The sequence below is a fragment of the Oncorhynchus gorbuscha genome, linkage group LG23 (assembly GCF_021184085.1).
Source record: "Oncorhynchus gorbuscha isolate QuinsamMale2020 ecotype Even-year linkage group LG23, OgorEven_v1.0, whole genome shotgun sequence".
NCBI lineage: Eukaryota > Metazoa > Chordata > Actinopteri > Salmoniformes > Salmonidae > Oncorhynchus > Oncorhynchus gorbuscha.
This window is the reverse complement of record NC_060195.1, coordinates 46,571,845-46,580,436: the sequence shown is the minus strand read 5'-3', so window position 1 is coordinate 46,580,436 and position 8,592 is coordinate 46,571,845.

The following is an 8,592-nucleotide window of genomic DNA, read 5'->3' as shown; positions in this document are numbered from 1 at the left end:
GAACAAGCATGGGAAACAGTGTTTAAATGCACAATGAACAATGAAGATCTGTGAAGTTATTTGGACTTTTACGAATTATCTTTGAAAGACAGGGTCCTGAAAAAGGTATGATTCTTTTCTTGATGAGTTGATATTCAGTACCTGTCAAAAGTTTGGAAACACCTACTCATTCAAGGGTTTTTATTTTTTACTATTTTCTACATTGTAGAATAATAGTGAAGACATCAACACTATGATATAACACATATGGAATCATGTAGTAACCAAAAAAGTGTTAAACGAATCAAAATAGATTTTAGATTCTTCAAAGTAGCCACCCTTTGCCTTGACTGCTTTGCACACTTGGCATTCTCTCAACCAGCTTCACCTGGAATGCTTTTCCAACCGTCTTGAAGGAGTTCCCACATGTGCTGAGCACTTGTTGGCTGCTTTTCCTTCACTCTGCGGTCCAACTCATCCCAAACCATCTCAATTGGGTTGAGGTCGGGTGACTGGAGTCCAGGTCTTCTGATGCAGGACTCCATCACTCTCCTTCTTGGTCAAATAGCCCTTACACAGCCTAGAGGTGTGTTGGGTCATTGTCCTGTTGAAAAACAAATGATTATACTACTAAGCGCAAACAAGATGGGATGGCGTATCCCTGCCGAATGCTGTGGTAGCCATGCTGGTTAAGTGTGCCTTTGAATTATAAATAAATCATTGACAGTGTCATCAGCAAACTACCTCCACACCATGATGACTCCTCCTCCATGATTCACAGTGAGAACCACACATGCAGAGATCATTCGTTCACCTACTCTGCGTCTCACAAAGACACAGTGGTTGTGGACTCATCAGACCAAAAGACAGATTTCCACCAGTCTAATGTCCATTGCTTGTGTTTCTTGGCCCAAGAAAGCCTCTTCTTATTGGTGTCCTTTTGGAGTGTTTTTTTGTTGTTGCAGCAATTCGACCATGAAGGCCTGATTCACACAGTCTCCTCTGAACAGTTGATGTTGAGATGTCTTTTAATTGAACTCGGTGATGCATTTATTTGGGCTGCAATTTCTGAGGTGCAGTTAACTCTAAGGAACGTATCCTCTGCAGAAGAGGTAACTCTGGGTCTTCCTTTCTAGTGGCGGTCCTCATGAGAGCCAGTTTCATCATAGACTGCACTTTGAAGAAACTTTGAAAGTTCTTGAAATTTTACGGATTGACAGACCTTCATGTCTTAAAGTAATGATGGACGGTCATTTCTCTTTGCTTATTTGAGCTGTTCATGGCATAGTATGTAATATAATACCAACCCTACCTTATCACAACACAACTGATTGGCTCAAACGCATTAAGGAAAGAAATTCCACAAATGAACTTTTAACAAGACACACCTTTTAATTGAAATGCAATCCAGGTGACTACCTCATGAAGCTGTTTAAGAGTGTGCAAAGCTGTCAAGACAAAGGGTGGCTACTTTGAAGAATCTCAAAATATTTTGATTCCTTTAACACCTTTTTTGGTTACTACATGATTCCATGTGTTATTTCATAGTTTTGATGTCTACAAATGTAGAAAATAGTCAAAGAAAAACCCTTGAATGATTAGGTGTGTCCAAACTATTGACTGGTTCTGTGTATTTATATTCCAGACGTCAACAGTGAAGAGGCTGTTCCGGGATGCTGGCCTTCTAGGCAGACTTCCTCTGTCCATTGTCTGTTCTTTTGCCCATCTTAATCTTTTCTTTTTATTGGCCAGTCTGAAATATGGCTTTTATTTGTAACCCTGCCTGGAAGGCCAGCATCCCGGAGTTGCCTCTTCACCGTTGACGTTGAGACTGGTGTTTTGTGGGTACTATTTAATGAAGCTGCCAGTTGAGGCATCTGTTTCTCAAACTAGACACACTAATGTACTTGTCCTCTTGCTTATTTGTGCACCGGGGACTCCCACTCCTCTTTCTATTCTGGTTAGAGCCAGTTTACTCTTATGTGAAGGGAGTAGTACAAGCATTGTATGAGATCTTCAGTTTCTTCATTTCTGAGAACAAGTATAGACTGATGAGTTTCAGAAGAAAGTTATTTTGTTTCTGGCCATTTTTTGCCTGTAATCGAACCCACAAATGCTGATGCTCCAGATACTCAACTAGTCTAAAGAAGGACAGTTTTATTGCTTCTTTAATCAGAACAACAGTTTTCAGCTGTGCTAACATAATTGCAAAAGTGTTTTCTAATGATCAATTAGCCTTTTAAAATGATCAACTTGGATTAGCTAACTCAACGTGCCATTGGAACACAGGAGTGATGATTGCTGATAATGGGCCCCTGTACACCTATGTAGATATTCCATAAAAAATCTGCTGTTTCCAGCTACAATAGTAGTTTACAACATTAACCATGTCTATACAGTATTTCTAATCAATTTGATGTTATTTTAAATGGACAAAAATGTGCTTTTCTTTCAAAAACGAGGACATTTCTAAGTGACACAACTTTTAAATGGTAATGTACATAATGTGCATTAAGACGATTCCAATAGAGTCCCACAGTTGAGTCATTATCCATAAAATCCTAGCGGTCAAACAGGGAAATCATTTACATTACATTTAAGTCATTTAGCAGACGCTCTTATCCAGAGCGACTTACAAATTGGTGCATTCACCTTATGACATCCAGTGGAACAGTCACTTTACAATAGTGCATCTAAATCTTAAATCTTAAAGGTGAGAAGGATTACTTTATCCTATCCTAGGTATTCCTTAAAGAGGTGGGGTTTCAGGTGTCTCCGGAAGGTGGTGATTGACTCCGCTGTCCTGGCGTCGTGAGGGAGTTTGTTCCACCATTGGGGGAGCCAGAGCAGATCTAGAACAGTTTTGACTGGGCTGAGCGGGAACTGTACTTCCTCAGTGGTAGGGAGGCGAGCAGGCCAGAGGTGGATGAACGCAGTGCCCTTGTTTGATCTAGCTGTAGGGCCTGATCATAATAGAGCCTGGAGGTATATAGCTGAGGTGCCTGGTCTGCCCAGTAGATCCTCACAGCTGTCCGTAGATCTAGCTGGTCTGTCAAACTATAAAACTAGCACCATGGTCTTGTAGCGGATGCTTTAGCTTCAACTGGAAGCCAGTGGAGAGAGCGGAGTCATAAGGGGGATGACGTGAGAGAACTTCTGGATAAGGGAAGGTTGAACACCAGACGGGCTGCGGCGTTCTGGATGAGTTGTAGGGGTTTAATGGCACAGACAGGGAGCCCAGCCAACAGCGAGTTGCAGTAATCCAGACGGGAGATGACAAGTGCCTGGATTAGGACCTGCCCCGCTTCCTGTGTGAGGCAGGGTCGTACTCTGCGGATGTTGTAGAGCATGAACCTACAGGAACTGGCCACCGCCTTGATGTTAGTTGAGAACGACAGGGTGTTGTCCAGGATCACGCCAAGGTTCTTAGCGCTCTGGGAGGAGGACACAATGGAGTTGTCAACCGTGATGGCGAGATCATGGAACAGGCAGTCCTTCCCCGGGAGGAAGAGCAGCTCCGTCTTGCCGAGGTTCAGCTTGAGGTGGTGATCAGTCATCCACACTGATATGTCTGCCAGACATGCAGAGATGCGATTCGCCACCTGGTCATCAGAAGGGGGAAAGGAGAAGATTAATTGTGTGTCGTCTGCATAGCAATGATAGGAGAGACCATGTGAGGTTATGACAGAGCCAAGTGACTTGGTGTATAGCGAGAATAGGAGAGGGCCTAGAACAGAGCCCTGGGGGATACCAGTGGTGAGAGCGCGTGGTGAGGAGACAGATTCTCGCCACGCCACCTGGTAGGAGCGACCTGTCAGGTAGGACGCAATCCAAGCGTGGGCCGCGCCGGAGATGCCCAACTCTGAGAGGGTGGAGAGGAGGATCTGATGGTTCACAGTATCGAAGGCAGCCGATAGGTCTAGAAGGATGAGAGCAGAGGAGAGAGAGTTAGCTTTAGCGGTGCGGAGCGCCTCCGTGATACAGAGAAGAGCAGTCTCAGTTGAATGACTAGTCTTGAAACCTGACTGATTTGGATCAAGAAGGTCATTCTGAGAGCGATAGCGGGAGAGCTGGCCAAGGACGGCACGTTCAAGAGTTTTGGAGAGAAAAGAAAGAAGGGATACTGGTCTGTAGTTGTTGACATCGGAGGGATCGAGTGTAGGTTTTTTCAGAAGGGGTGCAACTCTCGCTCTCTTGAAGACGGAAGGGACGTAGCCAGCGGTCAGGGATGAGTTGATGAGCGAGGTGAGGTAAGGGAGAAGGTCTCCGGAAATGGTCTGGAGAAGAGAGGAGGGGATAGGGTCGAGCGGGCAGGTTGTTGGGCGGCCGGCCGTCACAAGACGCGAGATTTCATCTGGAGAATGGTTCCAATTGTTTTTCCACCATCCATTTGTCAGAGGGAAGATTTAGAAACACTTAAAATAAGGGCTGTGTTTGGTGTAGGCTTACCCTGGCATGACGATTCCATAACCATGTAAATCTCTCTCGGACAAGGTCACTTTTCTCAAAATATTTGCCTGTATTTATCACCCACAAATTAAATGCTAATTACCTGCTAATGTGGATTTCATAAAGAACGACAAATGCCAAAATGATCTGGGTGAGACTACTGAATCGATGCAAAGGTAAGAATCTCTGGATTAACTAATGTTAGTTAAATTTAGTAATTAATATATTTTAAATAAATATACTTTAAATGGACAGTTCTGTGAACAAAACAGGGGGCAGGCAAACGTCAGGTCAAGGGCAGGCAGAGGTCAGTAATCCAGGGCAGGGCAAGCAGAATGGTCAAAACCGGGAGAACTAGAAAACAGGAACTAACGAGAAACGGGAGTACGGTAGGCTTGACGAGACAAGACGAACTGGCAGACAACACAGGTATAAATGCACAGGGGATAATGGGGAAAATGGGCGAGAGACAAGCATCACAGATCAGGGTGTGACACCTTTTTCAGTTTGATATTTACATCATAGCGGTTCGTAGAAAATACATTGCAACTGTGAATGTTCACTTTTCTGTGAAGTCCAGACAGCTGCTTGTGGATTGCCCATTGGGCCTGGTGGCCTACACCTACCTAACAATTTTAGTTAAAATAGGAAGCCCATCCACAGTTGATGCTAAGCAGCCTGTTTTTGTTTTAGTGTTAGATTTTGTATGTTTTTTAAAGTATGCTGAGCAGCCTGTGAGAAGGGCTGTGAAAGTGCTTTGTGCATGCAGGAACAGTCATGTAGGCTTTATTAATGAATAGTGTAGGTTAACAGGAAGAATAAACCCATATCACAATATGCCTTGATCATATTGATATTAAAATGGTATCAATATCATATTAGCAATATTGGTGCCCACCACAACATTAAATAACATTTATATTTTAGTATCATTTCATCATTAGGCATTTAGCTTCATTTCAGAAGTGTGCTGTATCATTCAAGCTTAAAACCTTACCTTCTTTCAACTCAGTTATTTCCTCTCTGATAAGTCATGTAAAACAAAGTATTGCGTGCCATTGTGGAAAAGCATATTCACATTGCCCTCTCATAAGACTGCTTTATAGAACAAGCACACAAGCACCACAACTGCTATTGTTTTTAAAAAGGCAGAGGCTACAGATTCGACTTTTCTGGACCATGTGTCTTGGTGGTGCAAATAGGCCTACCCGTGAGAACTTTAAAAATACGTTCCACTTCTTTCCTATTCGTCACGAATCAACATAAAGATACCATTATTTGGAGTGGTAAGCATGAGCTAAAATTTGCCTCACTTGAATGTATCCTCGCTTATATTGATGTCAAACTCTCCAGTTACATGCTGCTCATCTGATTCAGTTTTCAGAGAGCTTATGATTTCCTCATCTGATAAACCACAACTTCCTGTCTCTAGTTGGTAGTAGTCATTCCCAATATCTTTGGTGACTGAGATTTGATTGCGCTGCACCACTGACACTCCAGCTACTGTATGAACTCTTGGCTACATCAGGATGAGAATCAGAAGCAGGTTCTTCAACTTCAAAAGTGTGTGTGTATTTTACACATTAAGTTGGATAACTTGAAGATCTTCTCAGAGCAGTTGACATTCCCTCATTTAAACTCTACAAGCAATAGGTTTTGTACCTGATCCTCATTTGTATTCTGTTTGTATCCGGTATGAAGGTAAGACCCAGATGCAGAGAACGTAAAATTAACAATGGTTTAATAATCCAACAGGAGCAGGCAATAGACAGGTCAAGGCAGGCAGGGGGTCAGTAAACCAGAGGTGGGGTAACAGTACCGGATAGCAGGCAGGCAGGATCAGGATAGTTAGAGATCAAAAATCCAGATGTGGGGCAAAGGTACAGGTCGGCAGGCAGGCTCAGGCGGAATGGTCAGGTGGGCTCAGAGTCAGGACAGGGTCAAAACCAGGAGGGTGAGAAAAAGAGAGATTGGGAAAAGCATGAGCTGAGAACAAAAACACTGGTTAACTTGACAAACAAGACAGACTGGCAACAGACAAACAGAGAACACAGGTATAAATACAAAGGGGATAATGGGGAAGATGGGTGACACCTGGAGGGGGGTGGAGACAATCGCAAAGACAGGTGAAACAGATCAGGGTGTGACATATCGTACTGTTTCCTTGAATTGCACCTTGTTGTCTCTAGCATTAGAATGTATAAATGTGTCATAGTCCGCTTTCAGACTAAATCCATTTTTCAATGGGATGTACTTGAACTTGACATGATTTTGAGTTTGATTGAGAATTGGCCCCCATCTGAAGGTAGGCCAATAGAATCAAAGTGATACCAATTTGCACAGATATCACATGCTAACATTGCTTGTTTACTGTTATTTGGTGTTTTATAGAAACACCATGTTTACGTTTCGCTGCATTTCACCTCCCCACTCAGTGTTTGATTGGTGTTTTTGTATCAATTAGTTTGTCTTGACTGTGTTTCACTGACTTACATTTGTGTTGTCATCCTCATCTCCTATCTCATTACATTACCGTGATTGGGAGTCCCATAGGGCGGAGCACAATTGGCCCAGCATCGTTAGGGTTTGGCCAGGCTAGGCCTCGTTGTAAATAAAAATATGTTCTTAACTGACTTGCCTAGTTAAATAAATATATGGGTGACGGGCTCAAAGGGTAGATCAACTCCAGCTGTTCCTCAATCTAATTAACAAGATGTTGAATGTTACCTCTTCTTGTCCCACATATTCCTAAGATTTTTTTTAACACTAGTGACAACTGGTTTTCCAATTGGCCATTAAGTTTTTTTGACAAACCAAAATGGATTTTCGGAAGAAGCATTTCGCTTCCTGAAGTGCCACCGTACACAGCAAAGCCATTGGTTATGTCACTGATCTGTTTCACCTCTCTTTGTGCTTGTCTCCACCCACCTCCAGGTGTCACTCAGCTTCCCATTATCCCCTGTGTATTTATACCTGTGTTTGCTGTTTGTCTGTTGCCAGTTCGTCTCATCTTTGTCAGGTCTTTCCCGTCTTCCTGTTTCTCTAGTTCTGTTTTCTAGTTTTTCCCGGTTCTGACTATTCTGCCTCCCCTAACCCCAAGCCTGCCTGCCGTCCTGATTCTGACCTGATCACGAGCCTCTGCCTTCCCTTGACCTGCCATTTGCCTGCCCCGTGTTTCTAATAAATAATCTGAGAACTGTACTACCCTCCTCCCATGTCTGTATCTGGGTCATATCCTGAGTCGTGATAGTAAGAACAGGTCATGATTGACCCAGCAGACTCTTACCAGTTACGCCGTCTCCTCCCAGGGAGCCACCATTGGAACACACAAGGAGTTACCACTCATCGCCTCTGCTTTCGAGCCTCTCCAGGGGGCTACCATCTTCTCCAAGTTGGACCTCCGGAACGCCTACCATCTGGTATGGATCTGGGAAGGGGGTGAGTGGAAGACCGCCTTTAACATGGCTAGCGGGCACTACGAATACCTGGTGATGTAGTTCGGACTGGCCAACGTTCCTGCTGTGTTCCAGGCACTGGTCAATGACGAACCGGGACATGTTGAACCGGTTCGTATTCATCTACCTTGATGACATCCTTGTGTTTTCCCACTCAGCTCAAGAACATGTCAGACAAGTCCTCCAGCTGTACGTCAAAGCGGAAAAATGCAAATTCCATCACTCCACCATCTGGGCTACATCATAGCTGCAGGCAACATCAAGATGGATCATGAAAAGGTGAGAGCTGTGGTGGATTGGCCGCAACCCACCTCCAGAGTGCAGCTGCAACACTTCCTGGGGTTCTCCAATTTCTACCACCGGTTCATCCGGGGCTACAACACTCGGGCTTCTCCCCTGTCAGCACTCACCTCTCCCAAGGTCCCATTTACATGGTCTCCAGCTGCATACCAGGCGTACTTGGACCTCAAACACTAATTCACTTTTGCCCCCATCCTAATACGTCCCGGCAGTTTGTGGTGGAGGTCGACGCTTCGGACATCGGCGTGGGAGCTGCCCTGTCCCAGCGTTCAGCCCAAGGCCAAAAGCTACATTCTTGTGCTTTCCTCTCTCATCATCTCAACCCCACATAAAGCCACTGGTTAGAGGGGACGGAACACCCATTCATAGTATGGACAGATCACAAAAACCTGGAATATCACTGCACCCT